General features: G+C 47.1%; 1 protein-coding gene across 2 annotated transcripts in view; it reads left to right on the top strand.

The window, feature by feature from the left end:
- The window catches only part of CFAP36 (cilia and flagella associated protein 36), a 138615-nt gene that overhangs the window by 100481 nt on the left and 13335 nt on the right, over nt 1-24799 (top strand). The window lies entirely within an intron of this gene.

Consider the following 24799-nt stretch of genomic DNA (forward strand, 5'->3'; position numbering starts at 1 on the left):
TGGACTTGGGCTTGGTCCCTCTGGAAGCGATGTAGGTGATGGGGTTGTTTCCGTTGCTGGTGAACCGCTCTCCGCTGGTGCACCTGAGGGTATTTCAGGCTCTGGCTGAGCCTTTTGGGTATGGCTGTCTGTTGCTTCTGCCAGTTGTGGCTCGCTGGCTCCCACTGGCGTTGAGTTTGAAGATGGGGTTGCAATTGCTGGTGCTGGTTGTTGTTCCAGTTCCGGGCCTGGGACTGGAGGTGCTGTGGTTGTTTCAGTGGTTGGCCTGGAATCCGGGTCCACTACCTCTGTCTGGGTCTCTGGTATCCCAGACGGGGCGTCTGTGGACGGTTCAGGAACAGGAATGGGTCTGGAAGCTTGCCTGGTTTGGCTATGTGTAACCATTCCCACTCTCTTGGCCCGCCTCACCTGGTTGGCCAAGTCTTCCCCCAGTAGCATGGGGATAGGATAATTGTCATAGACTGCAAAAGTCCACATTCCTGACCAGCCTTTGTACTGGACAGGCAGTTGAGCTGTAGGCAAGTCTACAGCTTGTGACATGAAGGGGTAAATTGTAACTTTGGCCTTTGGGTTGATGAATTTGGGGTCAACGAAGGATTGGTGGATAGCTGACACTTGTGCCCCCGTGTCTCTCCACGCAGTAACCTTCTTTCCGCCCACTCTCAAATTTTCCCTTCGCTCCAAGGGTATTTGAGAGGCATCCGGGTCTGGGGATCTTTGGTGTGATGGTGGTGTAATGAATTGCACTCGCATGGTGTTCTTTGGACAGTTGGCCTTGATATGTCCCAGTTCATTACACTTAAAGCATCTTCCATCTGATGGGTCACTGGGCCGAGGTGCGTTACTGGAGACTGGTGAGGTGGAAGAGTAGGGCGTCTGTGGCTTTACTTGGGTTGTATGTGGGGTCTTTGGCTGTCCTCGGTTGTAGGGTTTATGGTCGGTGTGCCCCCTGGGGTATTCGTTCCCCTTGACAGTAGCTTTCTTGCTTTCTGCCAGTTCCATCCATTTGGCTCCAATCTCCCCCGCCTCAGCGAGATCTTTGGGTTTTCCATCTTGTATGTACCGTGTGATGTCTTCAGGAACACCATCCAAGAACTGCTCCATTTGTATGAGGAGGTGCAGTTCTTCCAAGGTTTGAACGTTGTGTCCTGTTATCCAGGCCTCATAGTTTTTTGCAACGTAGTAGGCGTGTTTGGGAAATGACACATCTGGTTTCCACTTTTGGGTTCTGAAGCGCCGACGGGCATGATCTGGGGTTATCCCCATTCTGTATCTGGCCTTGGTTTGAAAAAGTTTATAGTCATTCATTTGCTGCTTAGGCATTTCAGCTGCCACCTCTGCTAAAGGTCCACTGAGCTGTGACCTTAATTCTACCATGTACTGGTCTTCGGGGATGCTGTACCCAAGACAGGCTCTTTCAAAATTTTCCAAGAAGGCCTCGGTGTCATCCCCTGCCTTGTAGGTGGGAAATTTCCTGTGCTGTGGAGCAATAATTGGCGCCGGGTTGTTAGGGTTGGCTGGCACATGCAGCCCAGCTTTTGCCAAGTCCAGTTCATGTTTTCTCTGTTTTTCCTTCTCTTCATACTCTTTTTGTTGTTTTTCCATTTCTTTTTGTTGTTTTTCCATGTCTCGGCGGTGGGCCACCTCTTCTTCTTCTAGTTTTCTTTTGCGTGCTGCCTCTTTGGCTGCTTGTTCTCTTTGGTAGGCTGCCTCTCTGATCTGTTCTTCTCTTTCTTTCATCTCCATCTCTTTTTGTTTTATTTCCAGTTGTCGCCTGTGTTCAGCTTCTCTGAATTGTTCTTCAGCGCCAATTTTTGCCTTAGAAGTCATGGTTCCTGTTTTCTTGTGTTGGGGTGCCCTCCGGTGTTTCTCTTCTGAACTGCAGGCTCTGTTGCCTCCTGGAGTCTGCCTAGCAACAGAGCCTTTAGCTAATCTTCAATGTTAAGTAAACCTGAAAAACCACTTTATTTGCATGTATATAGTGCTGGTAATGACTCTCAATGGGAGTGCTATTGTGTGACAAAAGACTCTTAATAGCACCTTAATGGTTTCTTGCTTAAGATGCAAGCCACAAACTGCCAGAGAGAGCAGAAAAAAAAATTCTCTCTGGTTCCCTTTTAAAACCAAACTGTTTCTCTCTGCTAAAAAGCCCTTAGCAGAGAAAAGAAAAATATAATATTCCTACTGGCTTCTGGATTTTGTCTATCCTGTAACCGCTGCACACCATGTCATAACTTTAGTCCCAAATTTGGACCTTAGCGTCCAAAATATGGGGGTTAGCATGAAAACCTCCAAGCTTAGTTACCAGCTTGGACCTGGTACTTGCTGCCACCACCCAAAAAATTAGAGTGTTTTGGGGCACTCTGGTCCCCCTGAAAAACCTACCCTGGGGACCCCAAGACCCAAATCCCTTGAGTCTCACAACAAAGGGAAATAATCCTTTTTCCCTTCCCCCCTCCAGGTGCTCCTGGAGAGATACACAGACACAAGCTCTGTGAATCCAAACAGAGTGACTCCCCCTCTCCGTTTCCAGTCCTGGAAACAAAAGCCCTTTCCTCTTCACCCAGAGGGAATGCAAAATCAGGCTAGCAAATCCAACACACACAGATCTCCCCCTGATTTCTTCCTCCCACCAATTCCCTGGTGAGTACAGACTCAATTTCCCTGAAATTTCCCAGAAAAGAAAACTCCAACAGGTCTCAAAAAGAAAGCTTTATATAAAAAGAAAGAAAATACATACAAATGGTCTCTCTGTATTAAGGTGACAAAATACAGCGTCAATTGCTTAGAAGAAATATTGAATAAACAGCCTTATTCAAAAAGAATACAAATCAAAGCACTCCAGCACTTATATTCATGCAAATACCAAAGAAAAGAAACCATATAACTTACTATCTGATCTCTTTGTCCTTACACTTAGAAACAGAAGACTAGAAAGCAGAAACTACTTCTCCAAAGCTCAGAGAAAGCAGGCAGACAGACAAAGACCTCAGACACAAAATTCCCTCCACCCAAAGTTGAAAAAATCCGGTTTCCTGATTGGTCCTCTGGTCAGGTGCTTCAGGTGAAAGAGACATTAACCCTTAGCTATCTGTTTATGACAACCGCCTCGAGGCAAACTGGTGATGCTCTGTCTCTTGGCACTGCTGATGGAATCACGGTGCCGCTTGCAGTCCCAGCGCTGGTCGTATTTGTGGCACTGGTCAGACTCACGGTACTGCTCCAGGTCACACCAGCGCTCCCACTTCGACACCGATCCTCACACTGATCCCCACTGCGTAGCTCCCAGCACCAATCAGCAACCCCTTGCAGCTCCAGATTGTGGCACCGCTCTCCAGCCTCACGACACCGTTCCCCAGCACAGCGCCGCTCACCGGACCAGCTCCATCGTGGTCCCAGTCCCTGTCCTCACACTCAGAGATGGGGTCTAGATACTTGCAGTGGAGCTAGCACTGGTCAGGCCATGGAAGGCCTGAGGTGGGGGCAGGGCTGTGGCCTGTGCAGTGGTAGGGACCAGCGTAGTGGCCATTTTGGACTCTATGGGCATACTACCAGGCACAGAGTACCCAATCTGAAGGTTCCTGTTCAGCCACCTCTGAACCATGGGTGCCGGAGGCTTATGGCAGTTGCCCTGCCCCTAGGGGTGCTGAGTCCCTTGCCCCCCCCCCCCCGAACCAACTCCAGTTCCTGAGCCCAATCCAGGTTTGCCTGGCCCAGGCAGCGAGACAGTACAGGAGGTTCCTGGAGAGAAAGAGGGACAGGAGGACCCTGTTCTTCCATTAGCCTCCGCATCTCTGGACTGCCCCCATAGACAGTCGCGCCCACCAGGGCCTCCTTCATAGGGTGGCCTGAAACATGGGTTTTCAGGCCAAGGAGGTGATGGAGTCAGAGGACCTGATTGCTGACATCCTGGCCCGGAAGGTCCATCAAGAGTGGCTCTTCCCCTCATCAAGACCATACAGGCCAATGCTAAGACCATTTGGCAGATCTTTCCTCTTCCGCGAAGGGCATGGAAAGGAAGTACTTTGTCCCATCTATGGGGTATGAATACCCCTTCATGCACCTGCAGCTTTGCTTGTTGGTGGTGGCTGCGGTGAACGAGAAGGAAAGGCAGGGTTAACAAGCCCCAGTGCCTAAGTCCAAGGACGCCAAGCGCCTGGACTTATTTGGGTGCAAAGTGTACTCTACGGGGTGGGGGGGGTTAACTCAGGATTGCCAACCAGAAGGCAATTCTGAATAGGTACAGCTTTTGGAACTCGATGCTCAAGATTAAGGGGCTGGTGCCAGCTGAGTCCAGGGAGGAGTTTGGAGCTATAGTGGAGGAGGGCAAGGCAGTGGCAGAGACCTCTTTACAGGCCTCAGTGGATGCTGTGGACTCAGTGGCACACATTTTGTCCTCCGGTATTGCCATGAGGCACAACTCCTGGCTGCAGGCCTCGGGACTTCCACCCGAGGTTCAACAGACCATGCAGGACCTGCCTGTGACATTGTTGACATGAACTGTGACCCTATAGATCAATGTTGCAACCAGAGTCCTATGGTTGCATCAGGTCTTGTACAGAGGAGGTCAAGTGGGGTGTCTATGGAAAGGTTGTAGTTTGCTGGTTATGATTATGCTGGCTGTGTGTGTGTGTCATTTTTGTATTTGAAGTTATGAATATTGTCTATATACTTGTATCTCAATGTGTAGTGAAGCATTTGATCAGCTTCTTGAGAAAGGACTATTCTCAATAAATGCCCAATCAAGAAACACTCAACTGACAATGGACTTTGGGAGACGCCAATCCACATCTGAGCTTTCGTGGGAACGTTCAAACTAATGTGTAAACAATGGCGTCGGCCTGCAAAAGCTGAATCATTCATGGACATGTGACTTGCCCAGGTCGCTACAAACTCCATCTTGTTGCTGTGACTTTGCACAGAAGAACAAAGGGGTTTCTGCCCACAAGAGAATATAAAAGGCCCTGGAAGCCTCTCCATTTTGTCTTCAGCTGGCTCAAGAGATGGATTCTCCACCCCAAAAAGAGTCCTGAAAGAAACTGGAACAAAAGACAGTAACTACAGGGGTGTGAGCGATTGCTGGACCCAGACTAGAAAGGAGTCCAGTCTGTGAAAGAAGCTTATTGGAACATCTCTGGGGATGAGATTACGTCTGTAATCAGTTTCTTAATGTATTGGGCTTAGACTTGTGTGGTTGTTTTATTTTGCTTGGTAGCTTACTTTGTTCTCTCTGTTATTACTTGGAGCCACTTAAATCCTACTTTTTATACTTAGTAAAATCACTTTTTGCTTATTAATTAACCCAGAGTAAGTAATTGATATCTGGGGCAGGAAACGGCTGTGCATATCTCTCTATCAGTGTTATAGAGGGCAGACAATTTATGAGTTTACCCTATATAAGCTTTATACAGAGTAAAACGGATTTATTTGGGGTTTGGATCCCATTGGGAGCTAGGTGACTGGGTGCTAGACACAGGAACACTTGCTAAGCCATTTTCAGTTAAGTCTGCAGCTTTGGGGCACGTGTTTCAGACCCCAGGTCTGTGTTGCAGCAGATTAGCATGTCTGGCTCAACAAGAAAGGGTTATGAAGTCCCAAGCTGGCAGGGAAAACAGGCTCAGAGGTGGTCTCAGCACAACAGGTGACAGTCCCAAGGGGGTCTCTGTGACTGAACCCGTCAACTGCCTTTTGATGGAACGGATCTGTTCGTGGAGTAGACTGACTCTAGGCTGTATAGCTTAAAAGACTTAGTGGCTACTATGAAAACCTTGGGTATGCACACTCCGACAAAAGACAGTTACTCACCTTTATAACTGTTGTTCTTCGAGATGTGTTGCTCATATCCATTCCAATTAAGTGTGCGCACGCCACGTGCACATTCGTCGGAACATTTTTACCCTAGCAAACTCAGTGGATTGGCTGGGCGCCCCCTGGAGTGGTGCCGCCATGGCGCCGGATATATAGCCCTGTTGACTCAACCGTACTTCAGGTCCTTCTTGCCGGCTATTCTGACAGTGGTGAAGGAGGGTGGGTTTGGAATGGATATGAGCAACACATCTCAAAAACCAACAATTACAAAGGTGAGTAACTGTCTTTTCTTCTTCGAGTGCTTGCTCATATCCATTCCAGTTAGGTGATTCCCAAGCCTTACCTAGGCAGTGGGGTTGGAGTGAGATGTGGCAGAATGTAAAACTGCTGAGCCAAAGGCTGCATCATCTCTGGACTGTTGAACCAGAGCATAATGCAAAGCAAAGGTGTGGACGGAGGACCAGGTAGCTGCGTGACATATCTCCTGGACAGGTACATGAGCCAGGAAGGTGGCAGATGAAGTCTGAGCCCTGGTAGAATCCGCGGTGATGTGGCTTGGGGAAATATGAGCCAAATCATAACAAGTGCGGATGCACGCCATCACCCAAGATGAGATCCTCTGAGAGGAAACAGGTAGGCCTTTCATTCGGTCTGCTACCGTGACAAAGAGCTGGGGCGTTTTACAAAACGGTTTTGTCCGCCTCAGTATAAAATGCGAGCACTCTACGGATGTCCAGTGAGTGCAGTTGTTGCTGCCATCGCTTTGAGTGTGGCTTCGGGAAGAAGACTGGGAGAAAGATGTCCTGGTTAACATGAAAGGCCGAAACCACCTTAGGGAGGAAAGCCGGGTGTGATCGCAACTGCACCTTGTCTTTCTGGAACAAAGTGTACGGTGGATCCACCGTAAGAGCCCTAAGCTTGGAGACTCGTCTGGCCGATGTAATGGCTTCGAGGAAAGCTGTCTTCCAAGACAGGTATAGCAGTGAGCAGGTTGCTAACGGCTCGAAAGGGGGAGACATAAGTCTGGTTAAAACCAGGTTGAGGTTCCAGGTCAGGGCTGGGCGGCGTACTTGAGGGTATAAGCGCTCCAAGCCCTTGAGGAACCTCGAAACCATAGGGTGTGAGAACACGGAACGACCACCTTTGCCTGGGTGGAAGGTAGAGGTGGCTGCCAAATGTACCCTCAGTGATGATACTGCTAGGCCCTGCTGTTTGAGAGACCAGAGGTAGTCCAAAATACAGGGGATTGAGACCTCAGTGGGAGTAAGATTAAGTGTTTCACACCAGCAGGAGAAACGCTTCCACTCGGCCAGGTACGTTGACTGGGTGGAAGGCTTCCTGCTACCCAGGAGAACTTGTCGTACTGATTCAGAGCAATGTAACTCTGACTGGTTTAGCCACGCAGCAGCCATGCTGTGAGGTGAAGAGCCTGCAGGTCCAGGTGGTGAAGCCTGCCGTGGTCCTGAGTTATGAGGTTTGGGTGGAGTGGCAGGGTAATTGGGTTGGCTATCGAGAGGTCGAGCAACGTGGCGTGCCAGTGCTGCCTGGGCCACGCTGGAGCGATCATGATGATACGCGCTCTGTCCCTGCATAGTTTCAGCAGGACCTTGTGAACTAGCGGGAACGGTGGGAAGGCATACAGTAGCTGGCTCTTCTGCGGCATCAGGAAAGCATCCAAGATCAATCCCTGGGAGAGACCTTGGAAGGAGCAGAACATCTGCCATTTCCTGTTCTCGAGGAAAGCGAACAGGTCTATGTGGGGAAATCCCCACTTCTGGAAAACAGAATGCATAACATCCGGGCGGATCGACCACTCGTGAGACAGGAAAGACCTGCTCAGTCGATCTGCCAGGGTGTTCCGAATGCCTGGGAGAAAGGACGCTACCAGATCTATCAAGTGGGCTATGCAAAAGTCCCAGAGTTGGATGGCCTCCTGACAAAGGAGGGAGGACCGTGTCCCTCCCTGTTTGTTTGTGTAGTACGTGGCCGTTGTGCTGTCTGTAAACACTGAGACACAATGGCCTCGCAACTGTTCCTGGAAGGCCTGGCATGCCAGGCGGACTGCTCTCAGTTCTCGGACATTTATGTGTAATGCCAACTCCTGGGAAGACCAAAGACCTTGAGTACGAAGGTGATTGAGGTGAGCACCCCAGCCGAGATATGACGCATCCGTCATCAGGAACATTGAGAGCTAGGGCGAATGGAACGGCATCCCTGCACACACCAGGGAGGGAATTAGCCACCATTCTAGGGAGCCTAGGGTGCTCGAGGGAATGGTGACTATCGTTTCTATCATGTCCCTGCCCGGGCGGTATACCGAGCTGAGCCAAACTTGGAGAGGACGGAGGCAGAACCTGGCGTGTTTGGTTACAAACGTGCAGGCAGCCATGTGACCCAGGAGATGGAGACAAATGCGACTCGAGGTCGTCGGGAAATTCGGTAGAGCTCGGATGATTGTTGCCATCGTCTGAAACCGCGGCTGTGGTAAGCAGGCTCTGGCTAGATTGGAGTCCAGGATAGCTCCTATGAAGTCTAACCTCTGCATGGGGGCCAGAGTGGATTTTTCTATATTGATCATCAGGCCTAGACGTGTGAATAGGTCCTTGACGATGCCCACATGCTGAGTGACTTGTGTCTCGGAGGCCTCTCAGATGAGCCAATCGTCCAGATACGGAAAAATGTGTATCCGATGTCAGCAGAGGTAGGCGGCGACTACGGCCATACACTTTGTAAATATCCTTGGGGCTGTAGAAAGGCCAAATGGCAGGATTGTAAACTGGAAGTGCTGACGGTTGGCTACAAAGTGGAGGTACCTCCTGTGAGGAGGAAAGATGGCGATGTGAAATATCGCATCCTTCATATCGAGGGTGGCATACCAGTCTTCAGGATCCAAAGACGGGATAATGGTCCCCAGGGATACCATGCGGAAATTCAACTTTATCATAAACTGGTTGAGTCCTCACAGGTCTAGGATAGGTCTGAGACCTCCCTTCGACTTGGGGATTAGGAAATAACGGGAGTAAAAACCCCTTTCGTCCATCGGTACCTCCTCTATGGCTCCTATGGCGAGGAGCGTCTGCACCTCTTGTAAGAGGAATTGCTTGTGAGAGGGGTCCCTGAAGAGGGACAGGGTTGGAGGGTGGGAGGGCGGGGTTGAAATAAATTGGAGATGGTACCCATACTCCACCGTGCGTAGGACCCAGCAATCTGAAGTTAACTGGGACCATGCCGGAAGGAAGTAGGAGAGACAGTTGGAGAAGGGAGGAGAGGGATCCTGGCCTGTAACTGGTACACCATCAAAAGCTCATCTTTGGTCCCGGTGGTGGTTTCGAGGGACCTTGATTTTGGCCCCCTTGGGGTCCTGATGGTCATCTGCGACCAACTCGGCCGTGCTGCCTGCCAAAGTCCTGTCTTTGTCTAGGCACAGAGTATGGGCTGTGAGGCTGGGGATGGAGAAGCCTGCGTTGGGTCACCGGCGTATGCATACCGAGAGAGCATTATGACCCTGTTGTCCTTCAGGCTTTGCAGCCTGGGGTCAGTCTTTTCTGAGAAGAGACCTTTACCATCAAATGGCAAGTCCTGAATGGTATACTGCAGCTCCGGTGGGAGGCTTGAAACCTGAAGCCATGAGATGCGCCTCATGACAACACCCGAGGCCAGAGTCCTGGCTGCTGAGTCAGCTGCATCCAACGAGGCCTGGAGGGAAGTTCTGGCCACCTTTTTCCCTTCCTCCAAGAGGGCAGTGAACTCTTGGTGGGAGTCTTGAAGGAGAAGTTCCGTAAACTTACCCACCGCCACCCAGGTTTTATAATTATAGCGGCTAAGCAGGGCTTGTTGATTTGCCACCCGGAGCTGTAGGGCCCCTGCCGAGTACACCTTGCGGCTGACTAGGTCCATTCGCCTAGCCTCCTTCAATTTTGGGGCCGGCGCCTGCTGGCCGTGGCATTCCCTCTCATTAACAGACTGGACGACTAGTGAGCAGGGAGGAGGATAGACATACATATATTCGTACCCTTTAGAGGGCACCATATATTTCCGCTTGACTCCACTGGCCACAGGAGGGATAGATGGCCTGGATGGTCCGAATAAATGGTAGGGCCACTCTAGTGGGGGCATCCGCCGATAGAATGTCCACTACCGGGTCCTCTAGCTCCAGGACCTCCTCCACCTGGAGGTTCATATTGAGTGCTACCCTCCTTAGGTGGTCCTGATGGGCTGTCAGGTCGATTGGAGGAGGGCCCGAGGAGGATGTTCCTGCCACCACCTCATCTGGAGAAGAGGAAGAGGAGATGCCGGCAACGAGCGGGTCCTGGGTGGCCTGTTGCTCTTGGGCGATCTCCTGCTCCAGAGGAACCTGAGAGTCTGGTGGGTGAACTGGGGCTTCCTCCGCAACAGTCTGAGAGGGATGGCTAGCCGTTGCCTCTGGCACTCGATGCTCTGATGAGACAGAGCGGGACGGAACTACTGGTACGCCTTGGGCCTGGTAGTATGCCCAAGGTGTCCAGAAAGACCACTGATGGGGGCCTTGGTCCTGGGCCTGGTTTTCTTGGAAGACTCTGATGGGCATATCAGAATCGCGGTCCTGAGCATAAGAGCTGTCTGCGTGGGACGACACTGATGCGTGTCTGAATGGCCATGGAGGTGCTGAAAAGCCCTGGGCAGAGTCTCTGTCTCTAGCGGACCTTGCCCTACTCGAGACTGGTAACGGGGAGGTGTACCGGTACCGGGAACGAGATCGGGACCTGCGACTGGAGCGGTGCTGGGAGGTCGACCCAGGCTACGGGAGTCACGGTGCCTGGAGCGATGCTGGGAGCTGGAACGGTGCCGAGAGTAGTGGGCTGGAGAATGGGATACCGACCGGTGCCACGAGTGCGACCGGTACCGAGGAGGAAAACGGTACCGGGACTGCGAGCGGCGTCGGGAGCGGGCGCGCCGACGGAACCTGGAGCGTCTGCGGGATCGTGATCGTGAACGGTGCCGCTCTGCTGTGCCGACAGAGGATGGTCTTATCAAGGCAGGCTTGCCGATAGATTGTATTACTCGCACCGGCGGTGCTGGGGGTTGAGGCAGCATCGACCCTGTCATGGCAATCAGATCCCTTGCCGTTGAGAATGTCTCTGGCGTGGAGGGAACAGTAAGCTCAACCACGGCGCATGCCGGGGAGCTATCAGGCACCGGACTCAACGGCTCTCATGGGACCAGAAGCAACGGTGCCAACGTCGTCGGTGCCGCGGCAGATAATGGTGTCGGGCGATCCGACTTAGACGAGCTCTCTGGCTGTGGTGCAGGTGGCACGGAAGCAGCAGGAGTCTTAGGCTTTCTCGACCTCGGGGAGAGGGAGTGGTGCTGAGTCAACTTCAATGCCGGCGACGGCTGGTGCCGAGAGGCCTTGGCAGTACCGGTGTGGTCTGGTGCCAAGGAGGTGCTTCTGCCCGCCGATTGACCAGCGCTCAGTGCCAAAGGTGGAGGGGTAAGAGCCGCCTCCATGAGGAGCTGGTTTAGCCGAAAGTCTCGCTCCCTTTTTGTTCTCGGCTTAAAAGCCTTACAAATGTGACACTTATCTGTCAGGTGAGATTCCCCGAGGCACTTAAGGCAGGAGTCGTGTGGAAAACCTGTTGGCATTGGCTTATGACAGGCCGAGCACGGTTTGAAACCCGGTGAACTGGGCATGGGCCCCGGCACCGGGTGCGGGGAAGGGGCTAATCCCCGAACCCCTCTAAACTATACACTAACTATGAACAATAAAAATTAACTATAACTATATAACTTTGAACTATATACACAACAAAATAACTAGAGAACTACAAGTAGCTAGGGAGGTGGAGGTCAGTGAAACCGCACTCCACTGTTCCAACGACCGACACGGGCAGTAAGAAGGAACTGAGGGGCGGTTGGGTTGGCAGGGGTATATATCTGGCGCCATGGTGGCGCCACTCCAGGGGGCGCCCAGCTGACCCACCGAGTGTTGCTAGGGTAAAAATCTTCCGACGAACGTGCACGTGGCGCGCGCACACCTAACTGGAATGGATATGAGCAAACACTCGAAGAAGAATCTAACGAAAATATTTCAAGCCTTAGCAGCAGCCACAGCAGCAACCCTATCATCCTCAGCCAAGGAAGGATTTTTATAGGAGAAGGGGCATTTATGGCAGAAGACAGCCTTCCAACCTCCCTTCTGGACAAGGCCAGGGCCTGACTAAACCATCGTCTGGTTCCAAGCAGGCCTTTTGAAGGGGCACCCGAAGACGGTGCACCAGTCTCACTTCTGGATCTTCCTTGTCCTTTTTAAATCATCTGTCCCACTTCTACCATGCTTGGTCCCAAATAACTTCAGACCGCTGGGTCCTCCATACGATGGAAGTGGGATATTCTCTCCAGTTCTGCTCCTACCCTTCCTCCCACCTCCCTTCCCCATCCCTCTTCAGGGACCCCTCTAATGAGCAACTCCTTATCCGGAAGATGCAGGCGCCCCTCACTATGGGAGCAGTGGAGGAGGTTCCTCAGGAGCAAAGGAGCAAGGGATTCTACTCCCAGTACTTCCTAATCCCCCAGGTGAAGGGGGGTCTCAGACCCATTCTAGATTTGTGCGGACTCAACAATTACATGGTAAAGTTGAAGTTCTGCATGGTCTCCGCGGGCACCATTATTCCCTTCCTGGATCCGAGAGACTGGTACGCTGCCCTCGACAGGAACGACGCATTCTTTCATATAGCGATTTGACATGCAAACTGGTGCTTCCTACGCTTTGTGGTCAACCACAGCATTATCAATTCACAGTCCTATAATTCGGCCTCTCAGCAGCCCCCTGAGTATTCACCAAGTGCATGGCCACTTTCCTCCATCAGTGGCAGGTGCAGGTCTAACCCTACCTCAGCGACTGGCTGCTCAGGGGCTGCACCAGGGGGCAGGTGCAATCCCAAACCCAATTAGTCAGACACACATTCAACTGACTGGGTCTCCTCCTCAACTTGGGGAAGTTGACCATGGAACTGACCCAAAGAATAGAATTCATTGGGGTGATGTTAGACGTGGTTCAGGCGCGTGCACTTCTGCCAGAGGCCTAATTCCAAGCCATCACAGACATCATTCAGGGCCTCTGGCAATTCCCAACCACAACAGCAACAGGGTGCCTGATTCTCCTCGGCCATATAGCTGCCTGCACTTACATGACCCGCAGGGCTGGATCTAGGTTTTTTGCCGCCCGAAGCAAAAAAAAATAAAAATAATAATTAAAAAAACCCTCACAGAGCAGAACTGCCAAAGCAAAGAAACAAACAAACAAAAAAAAAACAACCTGGAATGCTGCCTCTGGAATTGTGTTGCCCCAAGCACGTGCTTGGTTTGCTGGTTCCTAGAGCCGGTCCTAATGATCCGGCACACCAGACTGAGGCTCAGGCCGCTACAGACATGGCTCGCTTAGGCCTACTGCCTGGTATGCAACAGCTTGAATTCATAGAATCATAGAATATCAGGGTTGGAAGGGACCTCAGGAGGTCCTCTGGTCCAACTCCCTGCTCAAAGCAGGACCAATCCCCAACTAAATCATCCCAGCCAGGACTTTGTCAAGCCTGACCTTAAAAACCTCTAAGGAAGGAGATTCCACCACCTCCCTAGGTAACCCATTCCAGTGCTTCACCACTCTCGGAGTGAAAAAGTTTTTCCTAATATCCAAACTAAACCTCCCCCACTGCAACTTGAGACCATTACTCCTTGTTCTGTCATCAGGTACCACTGAGAACAGTCTAGGTCCATCCTCTTTGGAACCCCCTTTCAGGTAGTTGAGAGCAGCTATCAATTCCCCCCTCACTCTTCTCTTCTGCAGACTAAACAATCCCAGATCCCTCAACCTCTCCTCATAAGTCATGTGCTCCAGCCCCCTAATCATTTTTGTTGCCCTCTGCTGGACTCTTTCCAGTTTTTCCACATCCTTCTTATAGTGTGGGGCCCAAAACTGGACATAGTACTCCAGATGAGGCCTCACCAATGTCGAATAGAGAGGAATGATCACATCCCTCGATCTGCTGGCAATGCCCCTACTTATACAGCCCAAAATGGTGTTAGCCTTCTTGGCAACAAGGACACACTGTTGACTCATATCCAGCTTTTCATCCACAGTAACCCCTAGGTCCTTTTCTGCTGCAGAACTGCTTCCTAGCCATTTGGTCTCTAGTCTGTAGCAGTGCATGGGATTCTTCTGTCCTAAGTGCACGACTCTGCACTTGTCCTTGTTGAACCTCATCAGGTTTCTTTTGGCCCAGTCCTCTAATTTATCTAGGTCCCTCTGTATCCTATCAGTACCCTCCGGTGCATCTACCACTCCTCCAAATTTAGTATCATCTGCAAACTTGCTGAGAGTGCAGTCCACGCCATCCTCCAGATCATTAATGAAGATATTGAACAAAACCCGCCCCAGGACTGACTCTTGGGACACTGCACTTGAAACCGGCTGCCAACTAGACATGGAGCCGTTGATTACTACCCGTTGAGCCCAATGATCTAGCCAGCTTTCTATCCACCTTATAGTCCAATCATCCAGCTCATACTTCTTTAACTTGCTGGCAACAATACTGTGGAAGACCGTATCAAAAGCTTTGCTAAAGTCAAGGAATAACACACCCACTGCTTTCCCCTCATCCACAGACCCAGTTATCTCCTCATAGAAGGCAATTAGGTGAGTCAGGCATGACTTGCCCTTGGTGAATCCATGCTGACTGTTTCTAATCACTTTCCTCTCCTCTAAGTGCTTCAGAATTGATTCCTTGAGGACCTGCTCCATGATTTTTTCAGGAACTGAGGTAAGGCTGACTGGCCTGTAGTTCCCTGGATCCTCCTCCTTCCCTTTTTTAAATATGGGCACTACAGTAGCCTTTTTCCAGTCATCGGAGACCTCCCACATTCGCCATGAGTTTTCAAAGATAATGGCCAATGGCTCTGCAATCACATGTGCCAATTCCTTTAGCACCCTCGGATGCAGCGCATCTGACCCCATGGACTTGTGCTTGTCCAGTTTTTCTAAATAGTCCCGAACCACTTCTTTCTCCAGAGGGCTGGTCACCTTCTCCCCATACTGTGCTGCCCAGTGCAGTAGTCTGGGAGCTGACCTTGTTTGTGAAGACAGAGGCAAAAAAAGCATTGAATACATTAGCTTTTTCCACATCCTCTGTCACTAGGTTACCTCTCTCGTTCAGTAAGGAGCCCACACTTTCCTTGACTTTCTTCTTGTTGCTAACATACCTGAAGAAGTCGAACCAGCTTTTCAGCAGACTGGATGGAAAGACTCCCAGTCTCATCTCAAAGACCATCCTCCATGTCATGCACGTCCATGTCATGCATCCACACATGCTAGGAGCTGGCCAAAATACCAGTCCTGGCTCTTACGGCACACTCCACAAGGGTCCAGGCCCTGTCAGCAGCGTTCCTGGTCCTGGTCCCGATACAAGAAATCTGGAGGGCCACAGCTTGGTCCTCGGTATATATGTTCATTTCTCACTACGCCATCATCTGGCATGCCAGAGATGATGCAACTTTGGGCAGAGTGGTGTTCCAATCAGCGTTTCTATAACTTCGACCCCACCACCTGGGTAAGGCTTGGGAGTCACCTAACTGGAATCGATATGAGCAATCACTTGAAGAAAAAAAAAAGTTACTCACCTTCTCATAACTGTTGTTCTTTGAAATGTATTGCTTGTATCTATTCCAAACCCTCCTGCCTTCCCCTCTATCGGAGTAACCTGCAAGAAGAAACTGAGGAGGCGCGCGCCGGGTCATCAGGGTCATATATTGAGTACCATGAAGGCACCACTCAGGGGGCTCCACAGCCAACCCGACGGGTGCTGCTAGGAGAAAAACTTTCCAACAACTGCATGCAGCGTACCCACACCTAATTGGCATGGATATGAGCAACACATCTTGAAGAACAACAGTTATGAGAAGGTGAGTAAACGTTTTTCACCATTTTCTTACATTATAAAAACTAAGAATGTGAAGAAATATAAGTTAAGATCTAAAAATGCTTAAATAAATGTGTTTACATATAGTTTAAGAACATAAGAACGGCCATACTGGGTCAGACAAAATGTCCATCTAGCCTAGTATCCTGTTTTCTGACAGTAGCCAATGCTAGGTGCTTCAGAGGACCAGAACAGGTAATCACCATGGGTCGCCCATTCCCAGATTCTGACAGAGGCTAGGTACAGCAGCCCTGCCCATCCTGGCTAATAGCCATTGATGGACCTATCCGCCATTCATTTATCTAGGTCTTTTTTGAACCCTGTTATAGTCTTGGCCTTCACAACATCCTCTGGCAAAGAGTTCCGCTGGTTGACTGTACATTGTATAAATAAATACTTCCTTTTGTTTGTTTTAAACTTGCTGACTGTTAATTTCATTTGGTGACCCCTAGTTCTTGTATTATCAGAAGGAGTAAATAACACTTTCTTGTTTACTTTATTCACACCAGTCATATTCCTCATTAGTTGTCTCTTTTCCAAGCTGAAAAATCCCAGTCTTATAAATCTCTTGTCACATGGAAGCTGTTTCATACCCCTGATCATTTTTGTTGGCCTTTTCTGTACCTTTTCAAATTCCAAAATATCTTTTTTTGAGATGGGGTGACCATTTCTGCACGCAGTATTCAAGATGTGGGCATGCCATGGATTTATATAGAGGCAATATGATATTTTCTCTTTCCTAATGATTCCCAACATTCTGTTAGCTTTTTTGACTGCCGCTGCACATTGAGTGGATGTTTTCAGAGAACTATCCATAATGACGCCAAGATCTCTTTCTTGAGTAGTAACAGCTAATTTAGACCCCATCATTTTATACGTATAGTTGGGATTATGTTTTCCAATATGCATTAATTACATTTATCAACACTGAATTTCATCTGCCATTTTGTTGCCCAGTCATCAGTTATATGAGACTCCTTTGTAACTTTCTGCAGTCTGCTTTAGACTTAACTATCTTGAGTAGTTTTGTATTATCTGCAAATTTTGCCATCTTACTGTTTACTCCTTTTTCCAGATCATTTATGAATATGTTGAATAGTACTGGTTCACCCCTGGTGGACACTACTATTTACCTCTCCTATGTGAAAACTGACTATTTATTCCTAACTTTAGTTTCCTATCTTTTAACCAGTTACTGAGCCATGAGAGGACCTTCCCTCTTATCCCCATGACAGATTACTTTGTTTAAGAGCCTTCGGTGAGAGACCTTGACAAAGGCTTTCTGAAAATCTCTGTACACTATATCCACTGGATCCCCCTTGTCCACATGCTTGTTGACCTCCCTCAAAGAATTCTAGTAGATTGGTGAGGCATGATATTCTTTTACAAAAAACATGTTCTCTTACCAAACAAATCATGTTAATCTATGAGTCTGCAAATTCTGTTCTTTACTACAGTTGCAATCAGTTTGCCTAATACTGAAGTTAGGCTTACCGGCCTGTAATTGCTGGGATTGCCTCTGGAGCCTTTTTTAAAAATTGGTGTCACATTAGCTATCCTCCAGTCATCTGGTATAGAAACTGATTTAAATGATAGATTACATACCACAGTCAGTAGTTCTGCAATTTCACATTTGAGTTCCTTCAGAACTCTTGGGTGAATACCATCTGGTCCTGGTGACTTCTTACTGTTATATCAATTTGTTCCAAAAACCTCCTCTAATGACACCTCAATCTGTGACAGTTTCTCAGATTTGTCATCTAAAAAGAATGGCTCAGGTTTGGGACTTTCCCTCACATCCTCAGCCGTGAAGACCAATGCAAAGAATTTATGTAGTTTCTCTGCAGTGGCCTTGTCTTCCTTGAGTGCTCCTATAGCATCTCGATCATCCAGTGGCCCCAATGGTTGTATAGCAGGCTTCCTGCTTCAGATGTACTTAAAACCTTTTTTTGCTATTACTTTTAGAGTCTTTGCTAGCTGTTCTTCAAATTCTTTTTTGGCCTTCCTAATTGTAATTTGATGCTTCACTGGCCAGAGTTTATACTCCTTTCTATTTTCCTCAATAGGATTTAACTTCCACTTTTTAAAGGATGCCTTTTTGCCTCTCACTTCTTCTTTTACTTTATTGTTTAGTAATGGTGGCACTTTTTTGGTCTTCTTACTATGTTTTTTAATTTAAGGTATAAATTTAAACTGAGCCTCAATTATGGTGTCTTTAAAGTTTTCATACAGCTTGCAAGGATTTCACTTTTGGTACTGTACCTTTTAATTTCTGTTTAACTACCTCATTTTTGTGTAGTTCCCCTTTCAGAAATTAAATGCTACTGTAGTGGGCTGCTGGTGTGTTCTCTCCCCCGGTCCCCCCCACCAGGGATATAAAATTTTATTTTATTATAATCAGTTACCAAACGGTTCAGCTATATTCACCTCTTGGGCCAGATCTTGTGCTCCACTTAGGACTAAATCAAAAATTGCCTCTCCTCTTGTGGGTTCCAGGACTAGCTGCTCTAAGAAGCGGTCATTTAAAGTGTCAAGAAACTTTATCTCTGCATCCTATCCTGAGGTAATATGTACCCAGTCAATATGGAGATAGTTGAAATATCAATTATTATTGAGGTTTTTTTAATCTTTATAGCCTCTCTTATCTCCCTGAGCATTGCAGTCACTATCACCATTTTGGTTAGCAGTATATTCCTACTGCTATTTTGTTATTATTCAAGCATGGAATTACTATCCATACAAATTGTATGGTACATTTAAGATTTTTATTTCATTTGACTACTTTCTTTCACAGATGGTGCCATCCCCACACCAACATATCCTGTTCTGTCCTTCCAATATATTTTATACTCTTGTATTATTGTGTCCCATTCATTATCCTCATTCCACCAAGTTTCTGTGATACCTATTATATCAATATGCTCATTTAATATGAGGCACTCAAGTTCACCCATTTTATTATTTAGATTTCTAGCATTTGTATATAAGCAATTAAAAACTCATTTTTTAGCCATCCACCATTATGTGATATAACTGAATGGGAATCTTTTTCATTTGACTGTTTCTCATCAGATCTCACTTGTATTTTATCATCTTCCATCCTCTCCTCCTTACTAGGACACAGAGAATCTCCATTAATAAATTTTCCCCTAAGGGATGACTCTGTCCGAACCACATGCTCTTCCGCACCTATCTGCCTTCCCCCAACCCTTAGTTTAAAAACTGCTCTACAACCTTCTTAATTTTAAGTGCCAGCAATCCCAAAAGTTTCCCCAGTTCCTAGTAAATCTAACCCCCTCCTTCTTACACCATCGTCTCATCCACACACTGAGACCCTGCATTTTTGCATAACTGGCCCTGTGTGTGGAACTGGAAGCATTTCAAATAATGCTACCATGGAGGTCCTGGACTTCTATCTCTTACCTAGCATCCTAAATTTGGTCTCCAGGACCTCTTTCCTATCCTTCCCTATGTCATTGGTACTTACATGTGCCACGACCACCAGCTGTTCCCCAGCTCTACATAAGTCTGTCTAGATGTCTTGAGAAATCTGCAGCCTTAGCACCTGCCAAGCAAGTCACCATCCAGTTTTCCCAATCATCGCAAACCCAGCTGTTTCTAATGATCTAATCATCCATTACTATTACCTGTCTCCTAATAACGGGAGTTCCCTTCCTCGGAGAGGTATACTCAGTGTGAGCGCATACCATAGCATCATCTGGAAGGAGGGTCCAAACTATGGGATTGTTTCCCTCTGCTCCAATATGATGTTCTCCTTTCCTGAGACTTTCATCTGCCTCAACAGCACAGAAGCTGTTGTATCCTCCAAGTTAGCAAAAAGAACCACCAAATTTAGCACAAAGGCTGTATTTAGTTGCAAATCACCATGTTTCGATGGGCATCAGCTAAACTTTTCCTTAGAAAAATAATTAAAAGTACAAATGGAAAACATTTTAAAATCAATTATTAAATCAAAGTTTCCGATTTATTTAAATAATAATAAAGATCAGTGATTTAAATTGCTTTGATTTAAATTAGTCTACCCAGCTTGAAATTGACTTACATTACATATTTCTTGTGCATTTTCTGTACTTTGCAGGCCGCTCCTCCTTTACCACTTTTTTAGATATCTATAGTACAGAAGCAGCACAGCAACTTCAAAAAGTGTTCTAAATGATTTAACTATTGATACAAGTGACTGGTGTCTGGTCTGAATTAGGTTGGACCATGACTATGAGGTTTGTGCCACATATTATTATGGACAGATGGGTTCCAGGGTGAGCACCTGAAGGCCCTCCTGCTATAATTCTTGTAAGTCTGTTCTGAAATCAACATAGCATAAAGGCTTTAAAAGGCAAAAATCTTAAACAAGCCAGAGGCTGGCCTTACAGCTGAGGGTTGTGATTACATTGGCACTATGTAGTTAGTGTAAAAAGTGTGATTGAGGGGAGGGATAGCTCAGTGGTCTGAGCATTGGCCTGCTAAACCAAGGGTTGTGAGTTCAATCCTTGAGGGGGCCACTTAAGGATCTGGGGCAAAATCAGTACTTGGTCCTGCTAGTGAAGGCAGGGGGCTGGACTCAATGACCCTTCAGGGTCCCTTCCAGTTCTAGGAGATAGGTATATCTCCGTTATTTATTTTATTATTTATTTATTTGAAACTCCAGTTACATTTGATACTCTCATGTTGACAGGCTGCTTCAAAACATCTCTTTCTTTGTGGCCTCAGTACACCACCCTATTGATGTTTGACATCAGCTCAGGAGACAGGGACTCACCTCTACCCAAGCCCAGGTTTATCTCAGGAGGAGCCTATTTCACTCTGAAGACATTCCACTCTGTCCTCAGTGGCTGGAAAACCTATGGAAACTCCAGTCACAGTAGCATCGATACTGCCTCAATCTATAGAGCATACTCTATAGATTCTTGTTCTTTCCACCACATTATGTTGGCTTATCAGATGCACAGGGCCGACAAGAGGGCGGGGAAGCCGGTAAAATTACTGAGGCCCGGCAATCCTTAAGAGGGCCCGGGGCCTGGCTTCGTCGGCCCTGTTTAACCAGTCCGCCCTTGCTATGGGGGCTGAAAAATTTTTTTCACTGGGGCTCGAACCCGCTCTTGGCAGCCCTGCAGATGCATGCACCCAGTATCAAACTAGTTGAAGTTTAGTTGATGCTAGACTTTGTTGGAGCTCTTGGCATTATGAATTTACAAAGCGTATTGGAATTGAGAGTTGTGACTTGATCAGTCCATGACACACTTGGCTCTGGGACCTACACAGACATATGCCAGCATTGCAACTGGAATCAATTCCTGCCCCAGTGGCACTATTCTCTTTTCAGCATGGTCAGCTGTACAACATTCTGCAGCTCCTGTCCAAGAAGAAAGAAAAAGGTGAACATGCAAGACTGCTATCTTGACACGAATCTCAAATATCTATCACATGGCCAAAGAAGGAAGAAAACCAAATTTTCAGCTTTTTCAACATTATGAAGAATTTTTTTTGCCAAACTTTTCATTGCTTTGCCTAAAAAACTAACAAACCAGAATCTCAAAATTAGTGCACAAGTGTAACGTAGAAGACATATTTGGACTTAGTAAACCATTTGACACTGTCTTACATATATCACTTGAAAATTAATTCGCATTGGCTTTGAGTGGAACACTGCCTTGTGTACTGAAAACAGGCTGAAGGGCCATAAACAAAGGCTAATGATAACAATGTATCAAGTAGCAAAAAAAAGTTGAGATAGGATGGTACACAACTAGGATTAATGAGATGAAATTGAAAAAGAGAATGAGGCTGAATATCGGGAAAAATCTAAATGACAACAAAATAGCCATGAAATGGTAGAAACTCTCTCGCTTGGAATATTTAGAACTGTAGAAAATACTAGAAAATATTCTGTAAAAGAGCATTCTGCATTTGTGGAGAGATGGACTGTAAGGTCTAGTAAGTCTTTAATCAGTTCCTGCTACGATTGTATGAAAATGGCTAGGGTTATTCCATTTTCTTTGGAAACCGTCCATAACTCTGGCATATGCAAAGTAAGTGGACACTGTTCTTCCTCTAGAAAGGTTGGCAGTGTTTGTTTTGATGGATCCTTATTAAGTAGGTGAGAGGGACATTTGGCAACATGAAGATACCATCCAAGCAATCTGCAAAAGGGCAGTAGTTGGAACACAGGGACACTGCTGACTTTCTGCCACACTCACCATGAAAACCTGGTAAAGGCTACAATGGCCAGAGAAGAGTGATAGTATATACGTTTTGGCACTCTTTGTCTTTGATTGTAACATTAAGATGACTGTTTACCAGTCTTCAAAGCTTACACTGTGCATTGGGGACTACTGATCATTATTGTCAAGTATTAGTTGATACACAAAAAGATTTGTGAGGTGGAAGAAGGCTCCCTTCCGAAAAAAAACAATATTTTTTTAAATCAGTCCATCAGTGAGCTAGTTAATGTCCATGTTGCAACAATAAGAGCAGCGGTCACTGGGATAGATGTCCGCTGCCAATATCTAGGAATCAATGGGAACGATAACAGAAGCACAAGGGCATGCTGCGTGATGGCAAAGTTAAGAAAACTAAAGCCACTCTTGTTCCCTAGCATGTGTCATGGGAGGGGGTCTGGTGGGAAAAAATAGCATATGATCATTTAATTACAGGCTGTATCATAACGCATATGCATAGCGGTCTGGATTAAGATTGGGTGAGCAACCTTAATTCTGGCATTTCCAAACATTTGAGTGCTTGACTTTGCACTTTTACCATGCTCTTATTGTAATTTGTGTGTGTAATGTTTTATTTAGGTGGTGATAAAGGAAACAGAGAAACACATATGGGAAGAAAATTATGCTCTTACATGGGAAATATCACTATTAATTCAGACTGCTTCCTTTTGGGGCCAGTGTAGGCATAGTGTGTATCTAGAGAATTCTTGATGGCTGTAGTAGCTGTTTATATATGATGGGATTGCATATTTTCCCTAAAATGGAGGATTAGCTGATCATGGACATCATTTTAAAAGGGATTCAGTGGAGACACAAGTGGATCCTTGAGGTTCTGAAATCAACAATTCATGAGAAAAACTACCTGGAGTCCCACCTTGTTCCCTATTACAATTGAAGTACATAATAGTCTCTTTTAGACACAGCTCATTTTTAAGTCTTTGTCTCCTAGACCAAGGTCTGGAACATAGGATGTATCAGAGAGAATTTGTCAGGTGGCTACTGTCAACAAGTTGAGAACATTGAGCCTGACGTCTTTAGCAGTGTTCATTACTCACGGCACACCTTTTTATGATGCAGCCTCAGTATATCCCCAAAAGTCTCAACATATGGCTCCATGTCTAGTTGGCAGTGGAGTGCCCCAAGGGTTGGTCTTGGGGCCGGTTTTATTCAATATCTTCATTAATGATCTGGAGGATGGCATGGATTGCACCATCAGCAAGTTTGCAGATAACACTAAACTAGGAGGAGTGGTAGATACACTGGACGGTAGGGATGGGATACAGAGGGACCTAGACAAATTAGACGATTGGGCCAAAAGAAATCTGATGAAGTTCAACAAGGACAATGCAGAGTCCTGAACTTAGGATGGAAGAATCCCATGCACTGCTACAGACTAGGGACCGAGTGGCTAGACAGCAGTTCTGCAGCAGAAAAGGACCTAGGGGTTACAGTGGATGAGAAGCTGGATATGAGACAACAGTGTTCCGTTGTTGCCAAGAAGGCTAACGGCATATTGGGCTGCATTAGTAGTAGCATTGCCAGCAGATCAAGGAACATGATCATTCCCCTCTATTTGAGATTGGTCAGGTCTCATCTGGAGTACTGTGTCCAGTTTTGGGCCCCACACTACAAGGATGTGGAAAAATTGGAGAGTCCGGTGGAGGGCAACAAAAATTATTAGGGGACATGACTTCTGAGGAGAAGCTGAGGGAACTGGGATTATTTAGTCTGCAGAAGAGAAGAATGAGGGGGGGATTTGATAGCTGCTTTCAACTACCTGAAAGGAGGTTCCAAAGAGGATGGATCTAGACTGTTCTCAGTGGTAGCAGATGACAGAACAAGGCGTAATGGTCTCAAGTTGCAGTGGGGGAGGTTTAGGTTGGATATTAGGAAAAACTTTTTCCCTAGGAGGGTGGTGAAGCACTGGAATGGGTTACCTAGGGAGGTGGTGGAATCTCCTTCCTTAGAGGTTTTTAGGTCAGGCTTGACAAAGTCCTGGCTGGGATGATTTAGTTGGGGATTGGTCCTGCTTTGAGCAGGGGGTTGGATTAGATGACCTCCTGAGGTCCCTTTCAACTCTGATATTCTATGATTCTGTGTAATTTAAAGACAACCGTGATGCTATGGCTTTAGTAGCTGTGTATTCCAAAATGGACTAAACAAGTAATTATGGAAATAACTGCATGTTACCCAGAGTTCAGGAGCATTCATTCCTGCTATCTAGGAGGATCTATGGGATTTAACAGGGGAGACTTTGTGAGGATAGTAAATGTGACTAAGTTCACAATTTAGAATATTTTGGCTTTCTCCATAGCTTCTATACTGTGAAACGTTGCCTGTTTAAAAAAAAATTGGACAGGTCTGGTCAGGACCATAAGACCTTTTGGCTCTATTATACCTAACTGCCTCCATCTTTCCATTATTGAAGTAATTATTGGGGCTTACAGGTGAACAAGTCCTGTGAGGCAGGCTGCATCTCCAATGGTTTTCTTCTGGTCTGAAGCTTCCTCTGAATCCTCCTTGAAAGCCCACCTCTACAAACTAAATAAATAAAAGAGGCAAAAGACAGTAAAGACTGCAGCCCTATCATTTCTGTGTGTTTTGTTCAGTATGGCCACTAACTGAGGATCGAAGGAACTGACCAGTAGACTGAGGGGAATCAGAAAGCTTACAATCTTACCTGGTTTGAAATATGCTACCCACACTTCCCCTATGACTCATCGAGCCAGCTCTGTGACTGAGAGGTCTGGGTACTTCGTAAATCAGAAATCTGGCCTGACCTGCCTTCTGTTCTAATGCATGAGC

This window comes from Gopherus evgoodei, chromosome 3 (genome assembly GCF_007399415.2).
Source record: "Gopherus evgoodei ecotype Sinaloan lineage chromosome 3, rGopEvg1_v1.p, whole genome shotgun sequence".
NCBI lineage: Eukaryota > Metazoa > Chordata > Testudines > Testudinidae > Gopherus > Gopherus evgoodei.